Below are 24,095 nucleotides of genomic sequence, written 5' to 3'. Positions count from 1 at the left end.
CTTGATTTGAATACTGACTTTCCTTGGTATGAGGCCGGGGTGTTTGTTTCCTTAGTTTGTTTGCTGCTCTTCTGGAGCAGATCGATATTGCTCGTCCCGGGACATGAAATAGATAGCAGGGAGACCCATCCTGGCCCATCGGAATAAAGCTGAGCTAATCAGATTGTATGATCTTAGTGCCCAACACCAGGCATAGATTAAGTTGCAGGCTGAGAGCCCCATGCTTCATCATCAATAATATGACAGCATCTCTCCCATTTAAAGATGAGCATTGCCTTGAACACAACCACAAACTCCGACAGAAACATTGAGAGGACCCTTCCAACCTCGAGCGCCCCTCTGCATCAACTTGGCAACTCAGGCAAGTTGTACATATATACTTCCTATATTCCAGGTGGTTATATAATGTGTTAATATTGATGACACGTCGACGTAAATTATTTATTCATTATGTATTGATCATTGATCTGTCTTTTGTCACGAGGTTTAAGTAGGGAGAGAGGATGGCTTATGCTGACTGTTGTCCATTTGCTGTAGAATGAGGGTATGGGGAAGAGTGGTGATGGAAAGTGTTGGAATTAACATGTTGATATCCAGATACCCCTCTCTGACCCCAACTGGGTCCAGTCATGTGATGGTGTAATGATACCACGAGAGTTATATAGCCAATGTCAATCACTTTCATGTCTTGGGACTTTGATTATTCATAAACGTAATCTCATTCAACCATCTACATTCACAGGATAGCCAAACAGATTCGTGTGTCATTTTCTTCATGCGATACAATTATCTGGCTACCATTATTTCCACATATCACATCATACCATTCCTCGTGTTCTGTTTCTATACCGATCTTAATGAAACAATTACTTTGAACAAATAAGTGAACTTTTTAAAGTTTGGAAAAGTTAGTAAGTCATGCGACTCTAAAGATGTTTGATCAGGGTTTCAACATTCGAAGCTTTCGTAAATCTTCCAAAACTTTTTATAGTTATAGAAAGGGTACTCTCACTTTTATTTTTTATTCATTTTTTTGTTTTATAACTTTTGGTTCTACTAAGGATAAAGTGTGACATATATATATTTCCTTCTGATAGTAAGATAGTTAAATGTTTAAGAGTAAGCTCATCATTTCGAATTTAAACTCATTCTGTGCATTTCCAACTTTTAAGGCCTTATCATATATCTTAATAATTTGTATATTTTGTACATATGCATGGAACTAATATAGTTTCAGCTATTTGATAAAGAGAATAGATTCTATGAAAACAAAATTATCTGAATAGAACTTGTTTCTAGAGATATAATTAATACGAAATTTACTAATAATATTTTGTTATCAGAGATGTGGTCTGATTAAGACATATCTAGCTCCTTCAGCTCCAAATATATGCCTCAAAGGATTGCTATAAAATAATGTCTTGTTTAAATTCATCCGCGTTAAAGTCGCATAGTTTCTTACCACTTTGTACTTTGTTGACTGTTGACTGGTGATAATATTGTGCTATGATTCCGGACGTGCGTGTTTATGTCTCGGATATTAATATCAAAGTAGGTAAGTCAATGTTAAACAAAATCCCATATGTTTTATCTATTGCCGCATGTAGATTATCGCGCGGTTCGATGTTCTTTCAATCCGAGTATAAGCTGAAAATATTAATAGCAATAACATTATTTATAAAACGCACAATGCATAGCATCAAGGTGACATGTCGACCCGCCAAACTGACTTTGTAAGAAAAAGACTGAACTTTATCAAATTACTAGTGTAAGTTAGTGAAAAATAAAGTTGCGACGAACCTTGCATTTGAGTAAAATACATGCATTGTACTTACTTTATATCAAAGCAATGCGTCTGTGGGTTTTTCGCGATACTGAAACATTTCACCTTTGTTTTTTTATATTCAGCAATTGCTTATAAATGTGTATTTTATTTACAAAATTGTTATCGTTAACTTTCTACCGCCAACCTAGATTTCTTCTTCGACCATCTGTAAATAAATACTCATGTACTTTTTTGCCAAGTCTGTAATTATATTTAACTTAAACATAATACCATTTACATGTGCGTCGTGACGGATTAAGTGTAAAACGTCAACGCCAGAGAATAACCAGTCTTTATCATCCGACGATACAGTCTTAAAAGGCACAATAGCGGTAAACTTATATGAATGGATCACTGATAATCAGTGATACCAAATATTCGCAAAAAATCTTGTTATTTAATGAATTCATGACCGGTGGTCATAACGGTTTCTTCTTGCGTGAATTCCTTTTACTGTAACATTTAATGAATATACATGTAGTTAAGACGTTGGGCAGACTTCACACTCCCTGACGTCCGAGTTGAAATGTGCCCACACATGATGCATACATGTACAATTATGCATTAAGACTAGCTAATCCTACAAGTTGTTATTGGAATTCATAAGAGTTAAAGCGAGATATTATGAAACATATATTATTGTAATAAACTTTCTATCCGAAAATAAACATTAAAATCTCACATACATTGTCGGGCAGAAGAAAGTACTCTTGAAAATTGGATTTCACCAAACAAGTATAAACGTTATCAAATCGTTACTGGGCTGAAAACAGGCGCCGAAACAAACGTTAGGTCCAAGAAACAACTGTGTTGCCCGTATGAAATATATCACCATCGAACATCCATTTCCCGTTTGTTTTATTTTATCCACTTCAAGCATGGGTGTATACATTCGTTTGCACGGCAGTGTATATCTTGTGGACAGTGTAATCATTCACTTATTCTTGAAACTGCGTTGAGTGTTTTTGTGTTGTCTAACTTTTGACGACTATATTCAGTCAGCCGAGATGCCTAGGTTAGTCAGCTGAAGTTTGTTACTGGATTATAAAATTCGTATAATACAGTTTAAATAATATTATACTTTCACATCAGCTCTTAATGCAAAAAATGTTCCACATTAGATATGAAATGTTAACGCCAGAGAGCAACCTCGATCCTCCCCCGAAACAGATTCCATAGGGTGTAAGGCAAAATAGAGGTTAAAATTAAATGAATGGATCACTGAAAAGCAGTGATGACACCAGGTGTTCGCCAAAATGGTAAACATGTCCTGCCCAACCGGTAGCACCCGCTACTCACACAACAGTCACAAGGGACAGTCGTATTATGAGATGTTGTCAGCGTTCGCAAAGATCTACTTGAAAGAGTTTAATGCACAGATTCTTTGACTCTACAATGATTTTATTTTAGAACATTCCTAAACGAATGTGTTATGAAATATATATATAGAAACGCAATAGCCACCATTTTGCAGATGATTTGTGTATTTGTCTGATATGTATTGTGTATGGTATCTTATGATCTTAAAAGTCTGAAGTAAAATGTATGAAAGTTATCCACCAGGATCCGCTTCACGTTCAGGCAAAATCACATTATATCTCGACTATGATACACTATTTGACAGAACCATTCCTATGTTCGTGGGCTTCACAAGCTAAACATCGAAGATTTCGGTTTTTCCTTTAGCATGAAGCTGACACATCGTCATATAACCGTATCACTGCTCAAAGCAGCGCTAAACCCAACACTAACTGTTACTCGAGCGGGAATAGCGTGTCTAGCCGTTTAAGAGATAACCCTAAGGTGTTTTGAAATTTGAAGTCGTCTCACTGCAGATTCGATACCTCTTATTTTAATTCGGAACTGCTTTAGCTTTATCTCCTAAGACGTTGTATCATCAAGGCCTCGTAGTTTTTCGATGAAAAGGGAATCGGACGGCAATAATAGAATTGTTACCGCTCTCAAACATATGACATTAGATGGCCTATTTTGCCTTTCAATCTACGGATATGGTCATTGCGACAATATCGGCGAGATACATTAAATACAAGAAGCAACGGTGTGTGCAGTGAGTTCTCAGTGTATTCTCAGAAAGACCCACCAACGTTTGAAGAATATAATATTAGTTCATTTATAATAATATTATTAAGAGGAGAGAGAGAGAGAGAGAGAGAGAGAGAGAGAGAGAGAGAGAGAGAGAGAGATTCTTTATTTCCTCCAGAGGTTAATCCGAAGATTATACATAATTAATCAAACGTATTCACACAAACTCATATTACCTGTACATATATACAATAAAAGACAGGAGCACCAGTGTCATGTCATTCACACAGTACAAAAGGTTAGATCAGATGACATAATCAAGGTAAGGCTTTAGTGTAAGTACATAAGCAGAAAAGAATCGTATCAATGAATTTGGACAAGTTTTTTTCATATATCTTACTCTAATGCTGGATAAATTTCTTTTTTAATTTATACATATTAGGCCATTCGGAGAGATGTTTCGGTATTTACATTGACCGCCACTGGAGAAGAGCTTCACAACTGAATAGGAAGTGAAACTCGACACCAGCTGCGGGAGAACTACATAAATTACGCAAACGTTCCATTCTTGGGATATCAGAAGTCAGAACTTCGCATCGCATGTCCTTGTGTTTTAGAATACATTTTCGGGAAGAACAATCTAACAAAAAGAACAAAGAATGCTTATTTTCTAAATGGACATACAGGGTGCATTATGGGACATAACTCATGGCGTTTATGAAACCACACTGCCTTTGTTATTTTATCGCATGAAACCTTTTTTTGTAAAAGCCAGAAATGCAGCATATCGCGCAGCCGTTCTTAAAAAATATATATAATAAAGAAATCACATAACGAATGACAGCGTTGAAAAGTTAAACCATACAATGAACAATAAAGGGTTTTCGTAAGTATTATCTCTAAAAACACAAACATGTATATTTTCATTTCATACGCCCAAAATAACCATTCGAAATATATTCAACATCTTGTTTCGTGTGAGACGTGTGTATTTACATACAGATGAATATTGTCTATCGATCATGATCAAGTCCGTTTCCTAAGGTCACACAAGGTCTACCCTTGGATCTCGGCTCCCATGCATCTCCGGACAGTGCGTGGAGTCGATGGTTTCATGTTTTCGCCAATTATTACTTCCCTTGATAATACGCCCAAGTCAAAGCCACGGGAACCGTCTCCGCGGAGTCGTTAAAAGATAAATTTCGGAAACAATAGACGAATAGGCGGCCATTGGTGTCCCAGGTCGCTGGTTCCACTCCAAACTGCCAGTATTAATTCAAAACGCAATTATTTAATGGCTAAATGAGATGTGTAAATCGCTTAACATGTGCTGCGCTTTTGAGAAAATGTCCGTTCAAAACCATTGAATTGAGCCATTACTTACGAAAATCAAATTTGAAACCGGTATAAAACGCAGCTAAGCTAATGGTTATGGATGAACCCTCCGGCTATTCGATTATTAGTCTCAATAGAAATAAATGTAAGTGTAATTCTTTCAGATGTAGCCTACGAAAGAGCTTATTTTGAAAATATTGTCAGTTTAGTTTTGAGTATGATTCCCAAAAGAAAGATAGGATCTTATTTTTTTTCTGTGGATCAGTGCGATATGCGGGGCCTCACAAACAGTTAACAGTTATTTGATTAGACATGATGACCAATATAACTAATGTGTTGTGTCAGTTTCTGCCGTTATATTCTGTTTCAAGTTGATTGCAAATATATCCACGCTGGTTTTAGCATAATACATAACGGAATGGCTCTAGTACTATGAAATATTCGTGTGGTCCTTAATTTCTTTTAAGAGATATAGATGTAACTTCACAGGGGGCCGGTATGTGTATAACATACTTTTATAAGCTAACATTTTCCTGTGTCTTTACAGGATATAATACAATTATTTCTACTACAGGTAAGAAAAGTATTTCATTCTTACAGGCTGACCAATCCGCGAATAAAGAGTTGCGTCCCTTTGCAATGTGGTTTTTACCGAAGCAATCGTCACCACTCGCACCTTTCCGTAACCTGCAGGAAGACTCGTCCCCCTATCGATAAATATATTATGCGAAAATACTACACATTAATGAGACTGCGCGTTTGACTTCAAGTACTTCAGGCAAAGAATCCCTAAGGAATGTATTTTGAATTTGCATAAGTCTTGCATCTAAAAATATACCCAACATAAAGCTAAATGTGTTCAAACATGCTGTATAATACTGCAAGCCCGGGTGTATTTTATAGCACCTGGAAAATATTTATATTTGGGGAAAAAAAGTGACTCTTTACGCAACGAGTTGACAATTCTTTTAGGTATTCTCGTTTGCGCTCAGGCGGAACCCAGCCGCAAAAAATATCCACGAGAGGGGCACGACTCGCTATTCGGCTTGTCCCGGATTAACACGAATGTCACCGAAGTTGTGTTTTTTTGTTTGTTGTTTAACGCCGCACTCAGCAATATTTCAGTTGTATGATGGCGGTCTGTAAATAAATTCGCCCGGACCAGATAATCCAGTGACTTACATTGCGAGTATCGATATACGCAGTTGGGATACAATGACATGCATGACGAAGTCAGCGAGCCCGACCACCCGATCCCGTTAGTCGCCTCTTACAGGCATAGGTTTCTGAATATGAGCGCGATTTGCAAATGACTGCATAACATATTTTGTAAATCATTTCTCGACTGCCGGAACCACTGTGTAAAATATAAGCGACAAAATCCTTTCCATATTCATAAGACATTTCGGTAAATAAAAGAGTCGATTGTACGATTCCGACTTTATCAAGAGAATGCGTTTATGAATCCCTATCAAACAGGTTCGCGAAAAGGTGTACGTATCCTACCCAAATGGTGGCACCCGTCACAGATACATGCAAAGGCAAGTCAATTCTTCCCTAAAAAAAAACAACCCACGGGACAATATTGTACAAGTCAAAAAAGGCAATTGCATCGGACATGAGAACCTCGCCAAAGGCAAGAATGAAAATGTTGAACAAGTGATATATAATTAACCCTTCGTCTCTGAAATAAACAACTTCAAATAATACGTCTCATTGGACTACTTCACGTGAGTATCCACCGATTTAGCCCATCCCATCCCTGATCTGGAAACAGTAGTGTTAACGAACCCACCGGTGTAACTAGGAGTGTAACGTGTCACCTTTCCCAGACACAAGACAGAAAGAGCAAGGTCTGTTTATATACAAATAGGGAATTATAGTTCCGAGGATGGCATTGTTGACATCTCGAAGGGGAAAGGTGAGCGTTCAACGAACATTACAAATGATGTCTAAACAATTAAGTCACAGGTTAACTACCTACCACTCGCAAACACGCCATGTGGCCAAATAAAAAAATGGCGCCTATGTCGCATCCGGGCGTTTAGATCAAATTGCGCCCCCTGTAGGTCAAAGGAGAGTTTATGTCTGGGCAAAAGAATGAGAGTATAAAGTTCAAGCATGTGTCTGTGTCAGCTTCAACTATGACTCAGTTCCGCCAATACAAAGCTTAATGATAATGCAAATATAGTCATATATGTCCACCGTAGATAATCCGGGAAACGAAGACCAGCTTTGGAAGCGTTTTGATTATATCCTTTCACAAATACGATGTCCTTCTTGTTCTCAATTTGCTATTCATCATATTCTGTTCTCGGTGAGAATTCGTCTGCGATGTGGTCTCAGTGTCTTCAATAATCAAGAATCTAGTTCTTTATACGGGACGATAGGTCTCGGAGGGACGTCGGTCCACCATGGCTGCAATATAAGTTCTTGTTATTTATACTTACACTTTTTCGTACAGCTCTATGTGTTGAAATATTCCAATAATAGTTTTGCAAGAATAGTAATGTTAAATTTGTAACTAGTGTCATGCAATATTTTCAAGAACGATATTGTAACCTTCACACGAATATTATTTTAATATTTATTTTCAAGAACAGTAATCGAATAGTGTAACAAACGGTATATATAAAAAGAGAATTTGCGAGAATAACAAACGGACATTTGTAACAACGGGATTTTAGCATTTGTAAGAACGATATTGTAACATTTGTGAGAACGGTATTGTAACTTTTGTGAGAACGGTATTGTAATATTTGTAAGAACGTTATTGTAACATTTGTGAGAACGGTATTGTAACATTTGTGAGAACGGTATTGTAACATTTGTGAGAACGGTATTGTAACATTTGTAAAAACGGTATTGTAACATTTGTAAGAACGGTATTGTAAGATTGGTAAGTTCAAAAAAATATGTCGTAGATATGAATTCTCGTTTAAGATTTTGACAAATGGCATGAAATAAAAAACGGCAGCTAAAACATTACAGTGTCAAAACCTGGACGGACTACCACTTGTTCGAAACAATTGCATCAACACATGACTTATTAAATTATGTATCGAGCTACATATTTTCTTCATCATTTCTTTGATCTATCCAGGAAAATATATATAATTCAATTTTGTTTTGACTGAGAGAAAGAGTTGGGTAGGTATTCCAGTGGTTGAACGCCACGAACAGGGATATAACGCTAACACCAAGGGTAATAATCGGGGCCAATCTAGGCTGAACGCTGCAGCTTCGATATACTTGAACTTCGAGCTACATGAACTTAATTCGACTTACTTGAACTTCGAGATACTTGAACATCGAGATACTTGAACCTTGTCATGACATGTTACCTTGATACCCCTTATATGGCATCCCAGTAAGTCACCGATGTCAATATATTTCTGGCTAAGAGTTGGAACCTAGGAATAAGTATGCATTGCACTGATCAAAATGACTCGGCCCATTGCTGTTGCCTAAGGGGTGAAGAAGTAACGGATCCATCGATAGTTTGTTGTTCTGTCGAAGATTGAGTGAGTGAGTTAGGTTTAACGCCGCTTTTAACAGTATTCCAGTTATATCACGGCGTGTCAGCTTAATGTGGGAGGAAAGCCTGAAGTAATGCAGACACCTGCATTACTTCAGACTTTCCTCCCATATTCGGTGAAATCCAAGAGCAGGGGCATGGTGTGACAAACCTAGAACCGAGATTCGAACCCACATCATAGGTTTCTGGCGTGCCCAAGGAACGCAACTCTGCACAGCGAATTGCAGCGCCTTAGACGGCTTGGCCACCCGTGGCCCCGTTCCGTCGAAGAGTGAGGGAGTGCATGGTTGGGTGCGTGTGCGACTGTGTAAGGTGATCGTAACTCCCTTACCTTAACATCGGCTTACGACAGTCGGAGCGCCAGGGGTGTTTTGTACAACGGCACCCTGAGGCCTTTCAGTATGGAATAAAACTTATCCTTATCCCCACTTATCTTTATCCTCACTTATCCAAATACTGTCCCTGTTTGTAGTAATGTCAATACCGTGTTATAAATTCAATACATGTTCATGTATGTAAACGACTTTGTCCAGACTTTCACTTTGTGTATTTTGTGGGCGTGAATGTCTTGCTGGTTAAAACTAATCATTTCTACACGTGTTAACATTTCCATGTCCGCGTATGATGAAACCCGTATCGATTCCAGGTTAGCATAAGACCCTGACAACATATGGTTGTCGTATGAAGCGACTCACGCTCGATGACGGCGGTAGAAGTTGCTCATAATATCACTCACCAGGTTGACTGGTCCAGGATCGATAATCCACGGGCAGCCGTCATATAACTGAAACAGTGTTGAGTGCGGCGTTAAACAACATTAGATATAATTATGAAGCATTTGGGTGTTCTTTTTGTAATGGGACTTAACACTATTTCTCTTCTATTTCAGGAAGCTGTGGTTGTGAAAGTGTCTGATTTACAAGGAGGTAAGGGCGTGACATCTCATACTTACATGTGTGTATCATTGTCTTCTGGAAAGATTTACAAGAATAAGTGAGTGAGTTGGGTTTAACGCCGCTTTTAACAATATTACAGTTATATCAGGGCGTGTCAGCTTAATGTGGGAGGAAAGCCTGAAGTGATGCAGGTCTCAGACGTTTACCACTTCGGTGAAACCCAAGATCAAGAGTTTGGTGCTGACAAAACTAGAAACATAATCGGGGCGAACCGGGATTCGAACCCACAATCATAGGTCTCTTGCGTGCCCAAAGGACGCAACTCTGCACAGCAAATCGCGGCGCCTTAGACGACTGGGCCACCCGTGCCCCCCATACCTGCAAGAACAAGTATTTCAACTTTGCACTGAACGTAGGGAGTTACCAAAACAACGCAACTTTTGGGGGGACACAGTAACAAACAAACACTTTACTTACTTTACTGAAATCTTTTCTATTTGTTTTACGCTCATGACTTTTAAGCATGATTTCTTTAACAAGTAATCAATCTTTCATGTACAGAGTAATAATCTTGAAATCAGCAAAAACCTGCAAGTTGGAGATCAATATTTGTTTTGAACTCTCATTCCGAGTTTTTGAAGCCAGCAGTGAAGTGACTCTCTGAGCGCTCGATACATCAAGCTGAGGTATGACAACTCTTATTCATATATTTGATAACTCGTGGGAATGAGGGGGCAACTGACAATAGACGCTGATGAAGTAAGAAAAATCGCTGAATTAATCGTGTGATGGAAGGACTCCGAGCAAGGGTCAAACTAAAATCACTTTCTGTACAAATTGCCGGCTGACGCTCCTTTGGCTGTGACGGTAGAGTTATCCATCTTTGAAGAACTCTCCACTAATGCGTCTCCAGTCGATGCCATATTCCTCCTTCGCTGTCCAGAGAGTTCCAATAAATGTTATTTGTCCTTAAATGGGATGTAACAAATCTCGTTTGGGTAAACACAAGAATCGATCTGAGTAATTTGCTTTCGGACCGCGCTCAGCCATGTTCCGACGGCTCTATATTCGAGGAAAAGCAATTGCTCTCTTAAAGCGCCGGCAACTTTGGCTGACTCTCCTTCATTTTCAAGGCCCGTTAGCTTCTTTTGAGAGCAAGTAGCAAAGAACTGCGCCAAATTTCATTGACGAATTGATTGAGAAAACCTCTTGAAAATTAGATTGGATGGAAGAACAAACTTGTTAGATTTAATCGTACATTAAAAGTAGTGGTATTTATGATGTGAGTCGTTTTCGGAAGATTTGACACCCCTGAAGCCGCGGCCAGCTATATCAAGTGTTAGGTTTTTCAATCAATTCTAAAGAAATGTACAGCAATAAAGACTGATATAAGGATCAAAGATTGCTTGAGGAGGAATCGATCCAGCACAGGAATGGAAATAACTATTTTGTTTATGATAATGCTCAACGACGTTGTTATTTTCATTTGTTTCTCATATATTTAGCATAAAAAATAAGAAATGTTAACTAAGCTAATGATTAGCGAAGTTTTTTAACATATCGGAAAAGAAACAGCAACCATATAAAAACAAAACATCACAAATGTGATAACGAAATACTTTGCACATTAAGCAGTGTTCCAGACAGTCTTACTTTATACGGAGCTGTTACATGCCTGTGTGTGTATTTGTTGTTTGTAAAAGGACATCAGCTTGTGTATGTAGAATTACCGTATTTGATTTACCAAAAGAAGATACGAAGAAATAAAAACCAGTCAACTTCATGACTCACACTGTCTCAACGTTTCAGAGTCTGATATGGATATTAGATGAAGATGCTTGATGCAGGTGCTTAATGAAGTGTTTGATGGAGGTGATTGATAAAGTGTCTGATGAAGGTGCTTGATAAAAGCAAGTTCGAAGTTTACTAACACCAGACTAGCTTCTTTTAGTTTATCTACATGCATTATACGCTATACACTATACAAAGCCAGGATCGATAGAAGCCAATGTTTCCAATACATTGAGCAAGGGTTTATGTATGTCCTTATATAAAGATTTCATGTTTTTCCAACGCTTGGCGCCAGTGGTGCCATTACGTGTTTATGTGTAACCCCAATTGAACACATTCTCCTGATTTTCATTTTACATGATCCTTTGTCCGTGAACGTACCAAAAGGGGTTAATAGATGGTACTTCTTGTTACCCTTCCTGGCGCTCGCCATTAAGGGGATAACACATGCTAGAAAGCACTAGCACTGTTTAACCGGCATAAGTCCGGAATAGTATAAACAGCCACACACACACCTGCTTGCACGTTGGTAAATGAATCAAATAATCGTGACCGCGGAGTTACAGCTCGATTTAATTCACCTCATATAACGTGACTAACTCAAAAACACGTTTTGTAGCTGTGACGTCAAATCAGAATATAACAAAGTCAGTAAGAACGAAATGAATTCCAATAACCATGTAGAGATTATTAATTATGCTACTTTCGGATATTAGAGATTTTTTTTTGCCCAGCGTGTCAACCATCATTTCGGGAAACGAGTAAAACCCTATCGTCGCAGAGTTGTGTCCTTTTTGTGTTAGATTGACGAGTGAGGCGCTAGACAATAAATAGTAACAATTAAAGCATGTACTTTCCAACAGTTTCTGCTACAGTAAATATGGCTCAAAATATCCCTACAGATATTGGAAGCGTCGTGTCATTCAATTCTGGTTCAGAACAAAGCTATGTTAGCGAATGGGCATAAGGTATCGAACGAAACAGAATAGAGGTATTATAGGCTTGGTTTATCGAGGATGCAGTATTTATCATTGAAAAATATGAATACAGAATATATGGCATCTGTCAGAAGACAAGGTTATGCCGGGACGTAACAGGTGGTGTTTAGCCTCGCTGTCAAGTGCAGCAACTTTATACGGGCGTAGATGTGCAGCGGCTTGTTGCATAGCTAACGCGCTCCTTATGCATTCCTGGAGTGAATTAGATAGTCCTAGACATAATCTAGACAATATTAGGTGTATGTATAGAGGCAGTGATAACAGGCAGGCTGGCACGTGCTACACATGTAAGAAGCTGCTATGTGTTGTAGAGGAGATAGGTAAGTGTTTGCGTATGTCAGACTTCTTAGAAGGGATGGGAGCCCTCAGCTGGTGTTTTGTGAATAATCAAAGCGGTGTGAGGTCCTTATGTATTGAAAGGCAGGACAGTTATTGGTAGTTTTTAAAAAAAATATCCTCATGTGTTTTTGGTATGCATTTTTGTAAAATGGATATGTTTACCTGAAATGTATTGTTTAGGAACAATGTTCCATAGAGTGTCAGTCGGAAATATATCGATCGTGGCTAAATTGGATCACTTGTAAAACGAAACTTATGCCTTACAAATATATCAGATAACGTGAGTAGCTGTGGAAATAGGGAGGAAAAACCGCAACTGAAAAACATTGGATTACCTTGTATTTGGGAAACTTTTGAAACAAGTACATTGTGTTTATGATACAATGGGTTAGTGAGTAAAGGTTGTTTGAGGCATCAACCATCAGACGTGATGAATAATATATTTGATGACAATGTAATCACCAGATCTTCTCGGTCTCACCATGTAACCACCAGATCCTCATTACTATACAGTACTGGGACAAGCATTTGAGGACCTGTTTTGTTGCGGTCACAATACAAAAAGCGGCTGGTTGCGGATGACCATCACTGGAAAGACACAAGTGTCACCATACGGAGAGGCAGGTTCTGATGGGCATTGCTAGAAACGCCCTGAAAGACACAAGTGCCACCATACAAGCAGAGACAGGTTGGGGATGGTCATCGCTGGAAGCGCCCTGAAAGACACAAGTGTCACCATACAAGCAGAGGCAGGTTGGGGATGGTCATCGCTGGAAGCGCCCTGAAAGACACAAGTGTCACCATACAAGCAGAGACAGGTTCTGATGGTCATCGCTGGAAGCGCCCTGAAAGACACAAGTGTAACCGTACAAGGAGAGGCAGGTTGTGATGGTCATCGCTGGAGGCGCCCTGAAAGACACAAGTGTCACCATGAAAGCAGAGACAGGTTCTGATGGTCATCGCTGGAAGCGCCCCGAAAGACACAAGTGTCACCATACAAGTAGAGACAGGTTTGGAATGGTCATCGTTGGAAGCCCCCTGGAAAACACAAGTGTCACCATACAAGGAGAGGCAGGTTGGGGATGGTCATCGCTGGAAGCGCACTGACAGACACAAGTGTCACCATACAAGGAGAGGCAGGTTGGGGATGGTCATCGCTGGAAGCGCAGTGACAGACGCAAGTGTCACCCTACAACCAGAGACAGGTTGGGGATGGTCATAGCTGGAAGCCCACTGAAAGACACAAGTGTCACCATACAAGGAGAGGCAGGTTGGGGATGGTCATCGCTGGAAGCGCACTGACAGACGTAAGGGTCACAATACAAGGAGAGGCAGGTTGGGAATGGTCATGGCTGGAAGCGCCTTGAAAGACACAAGTGTCACCATACACGGAGCGACGAATATCTGCTGAAATATATTCCATAACACGTAAGAGGCAAAATAGCGAATAGGTCATCTAAGTCGACGCAATTCGCTGTGGGTAGTTGCGTCCCTTAGGCGTACCAGAAACCTATCATCGTGGGCTTCACATTCACCCTGATTATGTTGTTTGGTTTGTTTCAACCAAGTGGTAAAGACACTTCAGGTTTCCTTTCCCCATCAAGGTGACACTCTGTGATGTACCTGAACTCTGTTCAAAGCGGCGTTAAACCCACCTCATCCAGTACCTCACTCACTCATTCACTTACTCACTCACTCTTTTCTAGTATGCAAATGAACTTCCAAAACACACACCACCTACTGAATCGCTTCAGAGATGTTGATATATAGTACGTCTGCTCATCCTCACACAATAACCCCTAACTTGAGTTACTGTAAATTGTCACGTCTTTACGTCATGCACTGACGGAGTGACTAAGTGTGTTGCTCTTCCTCTATTAGGGAGAGGACCACGAGTGACCCAGTCGTCCAAGGCGCCACAATTCGCTGAAGGGGCCCAACAAACTTATGATCGTGGGTTCAAATCCCGGTTCGCCCCGTTTATGTTTCTTGGTTTGTGAGCACCATTTCCATGCTCGTGGGTTTCACCAAAGTGGTAAACGTCCAAGACCTGCATCACTTTGGGCTTTGCTCCCACATTTAGTTGTCACACCGTGATATAACTGAAATAATGTTCAGAGCGGCGTTAAACCCAACTAACTCACACTCTCCTCCAACATCCCTTAGCCTAAACAGGACACTGAATCTTTACTGATAAAATATTAGCAGAGGAGGAGGGGTAGCCTTGTGGTTAAAGCGTTCGCCAGTCACGCCAAAGGTCCGTGTTTGTATCCCCACTTGGTGCCACCCGCCCTGATATTTCTTGAATATTGATAAAACGGCGTAAAACCATGCTCACTCAGATGTTAAAGTACTTCAAATAAACTTAAGTGTTTTACTAATCCGCCAATCGATAGAAAACAATGATGTCACGCAAGAGAGGAAGTTATACAAATTTCTCTCTAACAAAATCTGCACAACATCCTTGCTTGAAAGAGTAGTATTTTGGTAATAAATTATCAGAATAAGAGAAGGTAAAATGAAGTTGTTTTGTTAAAGGTAATTTTCTTAATTTCCATCCAAATCATTTCCCCGCAAAAGTTGATCTGTACCGCGACAGTCCAAGAGCGTTATCTTGTACCTTGTTATTACTGCTTGAATAGACTCTTGCTGAGTAAGGAGAACACTGGCGCCAAAAGTGGCATGTTCAAAGCCATTTTAGACACTACTAGGATTTCCTTAGTACTAAATTATAGAAATCAATAGTTATTTACCATAACAGGGATACAATTTGCTGGCCTCCAATCTGCATCGGTTTGGCCGTGATGGAAAGTTTCACTGATAGAAAGTGTTTGATTTCAAAATTACACCATTTAGCTGGAATCCCTGTAATACGGTTATAAGGTTAACCTACAGCAAAGGTATGCGTTATTGAAAATGTAAATTAACTTTGGTATTCTATTTGTGGTGGTCAAATGCAAAGCGTGTTCTGGTGGAATATTACATCAAATATACACGGTGCAAAATATTATACAATTTAGTTTGATGAATGTTCTCGTTTGAAGGAGTTGGATGATGGGGAGGCTTATTAATAGCAAGGTCATTACGCAAATCAGAAAATATATAATGTTTATATTTCTGGAACCACTGTGCTAAAATGCAACTTTGTGCAAGTTTTGTATGTTATATGAATACCAAAGACAGATCCTTCTGAAGGCGAACTTTTAGTAGAAAGATCAAAATTGCAAATACGTGTTGTATATTACAGAAGTCATACATAAATTGCAAATACGTGTTCTATTACAGCAGTCATGCATAGATTGGCCAAGTTGCCTTTCCAGTAGATATTTGTGGAAGTAACTTACATTCTAGAGATACTGAGAAATCCCACTTGCATTGAACTTTATGAAGAATAATAACTAATATCATATCCATTCCCCTTAGCATTTAAGAGTGAGGACGAAGTATGTTCGGAGATCAATAGACAATTGATTAAGGCTGTAGATATGAGAACAGGAGAGGTGGCTTGACTTCCAACAAATACCCTTCGGCGTCCGAGATAATATTTCAATTCTCCATAAATCTCGCGAGAAGCCAGACTATTCCCATTCCCTTATTCCACTTCTATGGCGTGACGCCATTTTGACGTTTTGAGAAGCGTCCATCGCCTTGCAAATTTGGTGGCCATTGTTGGTCACTTCTGGAGCTCAGCCAACGGCGAGATTGCAGATCCGTGGCAAATATTATGGAGTTAAGAGTCACTGCTTCGTCTCGCCTCTCCTTCATTGTGAGCGAGTTTAAGATGAATGGCTTAGAAGGTTCGGCGTCGGTGTAACACTCAAATCATGACAGATGCAGTTTTTGCATACATATCTCAAGTGTGTGTTATTGAATAACGCCAGAGGAAAGACACTGTCTGCAAAGTTCCGTGTATAGCTTTTTAATAATGAGATTTGATTACATAAGTGTCAGGAATATCATATAGGCATTCATGGTTCGTAGTACGATATTTTCCTTACTGCTGGTCTGAATTACTTAATGTGTTTCTGTCTCTAGGATTGTGAATAATATCTTCAGCGTTGAGACTGCTTATACGATTCTGTCTCGGGCTCTATATGAGTAGAAGATGATCGTAACATACATACGCTGCAGGAATTGTACGCAGATGCAGTTGTGTATCAGTTTAGCTATTGTCGAATTTATCTCGAACAGATCAAGAAATGAAAAACTATAAATACATGATTTTTATAGTATTTTTTCGGTAGAAAGTGCATGTAATTAAATACAGTTAATTAACCTTTTCACAGAAAATCCTGCAAGCACCATTTCAATAGATCAATATCACATGTATTTGATGGTTAGCGACACTCAAATTGACCAACAAATGATCAATTGCTGACAATTCATGTCCACCCTTTTCTGTCAACACGCTGTACATATTCCGGGTCGTACCATGGAGTTGTGGTTGGGTAGCCTGGTGGTTAAAGCGTTCGCTCGTCACGCCGAAGACCCGGGTTCGATTCTCGACATGGGTACAATGCGTAAAGCCCATTGCTGGTGTCCCCCGCCGTGATATTGGTGGAATATTGCTAAAAGCGGCGTAAAACCATACTCACTCACTCTTATAGGTAAACGTGTCTACATTTCACAGCTTTTGAGGTACAATCGAGCATGCTCTTTCTACCCAGATTTCAAAGACCGTCATACATTTCTTGCTTAGAAGTTGTTTGATCAGGGTTACAACATTCAAGGCCTCAGTAAAGCTTTCAAAAAGATTTATGGGGGACACGTGGAGAGCATGTGCAAATTTGACGCATCAGTGACAATATATCCGATGCAATTCCCTAATTTGCCTTATATCATATGTTCCCGTGTTTTTTTCAGGTGAACAATTGACTTGGCATGACATGTGTTTGTGACGGGTACCTCCTGGTATCGCCCCTATTTGAAAGTGATTCATGTAGTCGGAATCATACAATCGACACTATTTTGGGCAGAGATAATGTTTGAATATGGAAATGTCTTTTGTGTCTTTTATCATTATTCCATGGAATCGGTTTATGATTTAAACATAAACAAGTGTCCTTATAAGATCAATATTACCAGGGCGTCAACAGCAATATCAAATACAAACACGAAGATGGCCCTACGCAACCATATTTGATTCTCTGGAAATCAATCGTTCTCAAAGTCATAAACAAAAATACATTGTAAACCTGTTTTGTAACACAACGTCTGTGCTTCTTTGTGGCAAATAGGAACGTGCCTCTTCACCTGTTTCAGCAAAGATGCTGATTGTATTTTCTTTTCTTATGTTTTGGGACAACAAAATACTTATAAGATAGAAAGAAATGTATGTGCAGAAATGCGCGAAGCGATCATGCTATGATCGACACTACTCCACGTAAGAAGAAACGAGACTGTTATCATTACCAGTTAATTAAAATGTCAGTACACGTCCAGAGATTGTATTTGGTTTGATGATAAATTGAAAACAAATCAACAGTAACGCTAAAATTGTGTGCTGTCTATGAATTTTTACAAATATGTCTATATATCTCAAAGACAAGCAGATACAAAACATAACAATCACACGTATCTATACTCTATCAGTTCATTGCCGAAAGAATCCAATCGAAAATGGCCTTATCACGAAAGTCAACGTTTGGTCATTCCAGTATGCTACTAGAGGCAAGAAAGATGTGTCAAATTCAGCCATGATAATTTCTACTTTAGAAGCGGAAGTTCCCAAATCAGTATTTGTTATTGTACGTGCTAGCTGAAAATCCTACTTTTTGAAGAGAGTGTCTTAAGTTTGCGTAAAATTAGCTGAAAGAGCGCATCCAGCAACGTGCGCCGATTCAAAACTAACAGTTCATAGCTTTTAGCCAATCATAATCGATAACCACGTTGGTTGTCGGACCACAATTCCGTGTCCAACATGGCGTAATTGACTGGTGTTGATTTCCTTTCTGCAAGGAAGCGTCCAATTGGTGGTGGCTAACTGAAGACAGATCTGGCTGATAACGTCGCCCAATTTCGATGAAGCTAATCTCCAAGTCTTGGGAGAACTTCAGATAAATGTTATTGATAAACAGGCAACTTGATGGCGATTCCTACAGGAGGGTAATTGAATTTGACCCCCATCGATCGCGGCCTTTGTTAACTTTGGATTCATGTCATTTGCATGTGACTCAGAACTTAGATCATTTGATAGCACCCATCCCACAATAAGCGTCTCCACGGGATCAATCACAGTGGGGTCCCTTATGGAAATATTTTTGTCTACCATAGACAAAAACATATGTCAATATTTCCTCAAAATAGGTATCAAATCATGTGAGCGTTCTACGTGACAGCAATGTTCTATCCAATTCGTTCAGTTTCAGGCACAGAAATATGAAGGTTAATAATCTATACCATTAGGTAGTGTTGTTTGTTGTTGCAAACACTACACATACAAAATGGACAGGGTATAACGTATTTAGAAGTTTGTACTCTGATCTATTTGATGAAAAATGAGCTGCATAACTTTCCTCAAACATGACGCTGACACACCCTGATATGTATAACTGACATACTGTTTAAACGGCAATAAACCTCATTCACTGATGTGAAGGATAACTTTGCCGTGAATAAATACAATCGCTCCTAGTACGGAGTGTGTTGAAATCATTGTTGACTGTCTTATCAAGTTCAGCCTGCTTCAGAGGACAGGGCTGAAACTAATATTGATGTATTTACGACACAGTTGAACCATATGGAGCACATAACCTCTGTTTTAAAACCAACATGACATGCGGGATGTTATCACAATGTAATCAGAGTTAAAACTAGTTTTTTGGGTGTTTTTGTTTTGTTTTTGTTTTTTTGTTTGTTTGGTTTCTTTTTTGGGGGGGAGGGGGCTTGTGATACTTGAAAGACTTGGCATGTGCAACTTCTCGTACACAAACAGATACTTATTTTGAGGCTGAGTGATCTTATCACAATAGTTATTGTATGACAGAGGAACAGTTGGAAAGCAAAATATGTCTCGCTGAGCATATTATAACTTTTGGCCAACTTATTTACTAATGAATCCAATGTTCTGTTCAGGGATATCTGTTACCAAAAAAATTTAAATAGTAACTTAAGAATTTGTAACGTCGATTTTCTAATATAACTATGGATATTAAGTACGTTTACCGCATGTGGATGAAGTCATCGGGGATGTCGGGTAGCCCAGTGGTTAAAGCGTTGACTCGTCACGCTAAGGACCCGGGTTCCATTGCCCCCATAGGTATAATATGTAAAGCATAATTATGCCCCCCCCCCCCCCCTCGTCCTGAGTATTACTGGAAGCGGCGTAAAGCCCATATGACACGTATCACATATTAAACATGCTCCCTTTCGGTGCGCCAAAGGTGACCAACGTAAGTATCTCCCACAATAAAAACGTGCTCCGAAATATTAGTAGTGCTACAACAGTGTTATAGTTAAAGAGTGTAACTCGCATGAACTGTTATCTTAAGCACCGCGTGACTAACATAGCAGTTAATTTACCTATTGTTTGATACGAACCAGTATATCTTAGATGGACGTTTACAATATACTTCAAATATGCAGTTAGGATTATCCGATAAACGCAGTTGAATTTGATTACAAGGATTAATTGAGACCCAAAACTTGTGCATTCGTTAATCAAAAATAACAATAACAAAATTTACTTAAATGAATAAATATATACTCATGTGAAAATTGACGAAAACACAAATAAACGGAAGAAAGAAAAACAAGCATTGCCTTAAAACACATTTTTCAGCAGATGCTATGACCAGATCTATTTTGGCCAAATGTGGAAAAGTGAGGTGATATCTTTTACTCTTGTTTGATTAATAACGAAACATGACATTTCTTAATTGAAATAAAAGTGACATTGAGATAAAATACACATAGGTATATGTCTCATACGTTGTTGATGACACATCTTTTTTTCTGCACAACAGGCAGCACACACTCTTGGTATCCCTTGGAAATGAAATGAAAATATAATATTAGATTTTGCAGGCAAACAAATACCAGACGCCAAACCCAACCTTTAAAAAATCGCCCAAATCAAAGAAAACCTAATAGTCCTATCTGGAATGTCAATTGACATCCTCGATAATACAAATTAAGCAAATGTATTTGGACAACAGTCGAATTAGGCGCTGGCTATCGTCAAATTACGACAATCAAATCAGGTCGGATTATCCAGCAGCGCTCGTTGGAAACCGATGAAGGAAAACTACGGTCGGGCATTTGCAAACACAGACACTTGCTGCACCAATCATTGGCTGAATCCCAGAAGATTCTTACAAAGCCTTGAAAAGCAAAATGACAAAAAGCAGCCGGATGTTAGAAGGCATTTATGGATAGTTTGGTTCCACTGCTGCGTTCTTAATGCTGCGAAGGCACGCAATAAAAGGCTAAGTTATCGAAACGAGAATCAAATTGGACCAATCAAACGCAATTTGAAAAGCAATGAGATGAAATGAAATATGTCTGTTGTTTCGCTAAACATGCAGGATGTTTTTTTGGTTTTAGATATTTCACTTCAGATGTATGCCTGTTAAAATTGAGCGATACTGTTTTGACAGCCGCTCGTTTATTCATTAAGATTTTAGATATGTATGTATTTCTCGTCAAGTTCGTATCAATCTTATTCTTCCGCTGATGAATAGAAATTAACGACCATCGGCGGCGTCATGAAATCGTGAGTTAAAACGCATCTCTTCCTTGCTATGTATCTTAAGGAAAGAAAAAAATCCAATGTTTTTATTGTAAGTGAGACTTAATTCAAAATAAAAAAGAACATTAACGGAAGCTTTTCTGATATTTATAAATATGTTATCGCCAATGATTCTTTTAAATGTTAGAATGATTCAAGTTTGTGGAATAAGTCAAAGGCGCTTTTCATATTTCGCATTATATTCATTTGAATTGCTAACGTTTTAAATGTTGTAACCAGCGTTTGTTGTGATCAGGCTAACGACTTATGGCATACAGTGGTTCATTCCACATTGGTCAACAAGTCTGAGTGCGGGAAAAGCTTAATGCATTAAATGTCAGACAAAGTTAGCGCGTTAGTATAATTGTCCACTATAATCCTGTCACCCTCATGGCTACTCTGTGACGTCATTGCACGTGCTCTGGCTCCCGCAACAGCAAATCAATATTCCAATCTCTGCGAAGAAGTGGCTATTTGATCAGTCACAGGCAAGAAATATCTGCAAGTGTCCGGAACCCTCGCTCATTTATGACGGTTCATTTCTCCAGAGATTAATCCTAAATGGTATCTGACTTGCTTAACCATTTCGATCAGAAGGCACTGTATGCTTGCTTTCGCGGGCCATAGATTGGACCGTCCTGTGACTGCTGCAAGTCATTGTACAGCGAAGACAAAAGTTTGAAACTTTCATCCTGAGAGAAGACATCATTATAATTTCCCGCCCTTTCTTCCAGCGGCAGACGACAATCGCAGCTTCCAAAGTCCGGTCGGAGGATCATCGTCTGCAACTTCTGACGCTCTTCCAAGTCCTCATCATGCTGGCGGGAGGTAAGCAACCGGTTCATTTATCAAAGATGCATGTGTTTTGTCTAGATTCTGTATGGTGCTTTCCGTATCCGTATATGTCTACAAACTGATGGACATATAGATTATTTGCCTCACGTCCTGTCTTGTGTCATGTCGTGGAATACATTTGGGTGTACTCTGGCTGCTCACAGGGATGTTTGTATTCATTTATACATTGTTTAAAGAGTTATCGGATAAACTTACTGGAGAGATTCAACAAGAGAAACCACTTCAAATCACCCCTAAGCGTAAATATATATTTAGATGCATTATTCATTTAGGGGAATGCAATGTTTCGTTTTGATGGAAACTGTTTATCTTAGTTAATATACATGACAATTACATGCCGACAAAGGAATAATAGAAGTTGATATGATAAATGATATCAACAAAGTGCAGTTTTGATACTTGATAATTATTTTTTTGCGATAATTTGTTATACACTGAAATGCCAAAATGTCTACTGAGATATTCTCATCCGGTTTTTTTCTTTTGTAATATCATAATAATGGGACTAATAGCAAACCTAGATCGAACGTTGATACTTTGCAACCTGTAGGGAATTGCATGCATGTAATGCAAGTCTACTCTACATGTTCGCTCTTATAACCTGCTCCAAAGAACCTGATCCAAAGATACAAATTGGTATCTCATCAAATAAAATGTTAAAATTCCTATATCTAAGCCAAGTAGATTACATAAATTCCAATATGTTTTCAAAAGTTATATAGTTTACACTTGTTGAAGCTTTGACTTTTTACAGACTAGAGAATGCATTTCACTAGTTTTAAAATTCAACATTAAGGTCAAAATTCCCTACAGTGTTTCAGAAATACATTTCCGAGATTATATGAATAATTTACAAAATAAGTTTGAAATAAATACTTATAGTAGTTTTGAAAAACGATAATATGATTACACAAAGTGTATGTGTATAATACTGACCATCTGTGCTAAAGATGTGATTAGTCAAAACTCTACTGCATTGTATATTTCATACGTCCATGTCATCCTAGACATTCAAAGTGTTGCATGAAATTTAGACGTGTTGCTTTTACAAACGAATGTGATCTCTAATCAATTTTAACCAAATAAGTTAAATATGAATATAATAGGTAAATTGGTAATAAGAATTGTCGTGAGTGTTGGTCTTATATATGTTCATGACGAAACTGCCATCATGTTATACAGTTGTATGAAAGTAGCTTGTCTAATTGACGAGCACCAGCTACTAATGGATGTTATGACAACTCTGCTCCAATGAGGGTTGTGACCATTAACAATGATTGGAAACAATCACCACACAGTTGAGTCAGATGGTCCATAAACATCACTGAAAAGAAGCTTAAAGGAAGACAGGGGTCTATTTCATTTAATTACTCGTAAAAAAGTAGCGTCGTTTTATATCTTTTGCGCGTGTCGAGAAAACATCGCGTGTCCATAGTGCTTGATTCTAACAATGGCACAATGGAACAAATTATCATATTATTCAGATTTGATGAGCAACGTTCAACCGAAAGGATTGAGACTGCGGCGAGTGTATTCACTATGCATAGACAATCTGCCTGCTGTTGTAATGTGCGTATTATGTTTGTGTGTTGGTATTAGTTTTGTATAAATGTTTTTTACAGAACATGTAAAGAGCAGCGTTGGGTTGAAGGATTCGAGTATTTATTATTGTGAATGATTAACTGAGAGTTTGGTTTACAAATATGATATTGCGTCAATCCGTTGTCAGAAGAACTGTTTTAATGCA

General features: G+C 38.7%; 1 long non-coding RNA gene across 1 annotated transcript; it reads left to right on the top strand.

Moving 5' to 3' along the window:
• Positions 1–206: 206 nt before the first annotated feature.
• Positions 207–22,313, top strand: LOC139455756 (uncharacterized). The gene is made up of 3 exons (XR_011652500.1): positions 207–361; positions 9,631–9,667; positions 22,228–22,313. It is a non-coding gene; the product is annotated as an uncharacterized lncRNA (long non-coding RNA).
• Positions 22,314–24,095: the final 1,782 nt, after the last annotated feature.

The sequence above is a fragment of the Haliotis cracherodii genome, unplaced genomic scaffold (genome assembly GCF_022045235.1).
Source record: "Haliotis cracherodii isolate W230 unplaced genomic scaffold, xgHalCrac1.p SCAF_11, whole genome shotgun sequence".
NCBI lineage: Eukaryota > Metazoa > Mollusca > Gastropoda > Lepetellida > Haliotidae > Haliotis > Haliotis cracherodii.
Note: the sequence above shows the minus strand (reverse complement) of the source record. Positions and strands in the feature narration are given on the sequence as shown.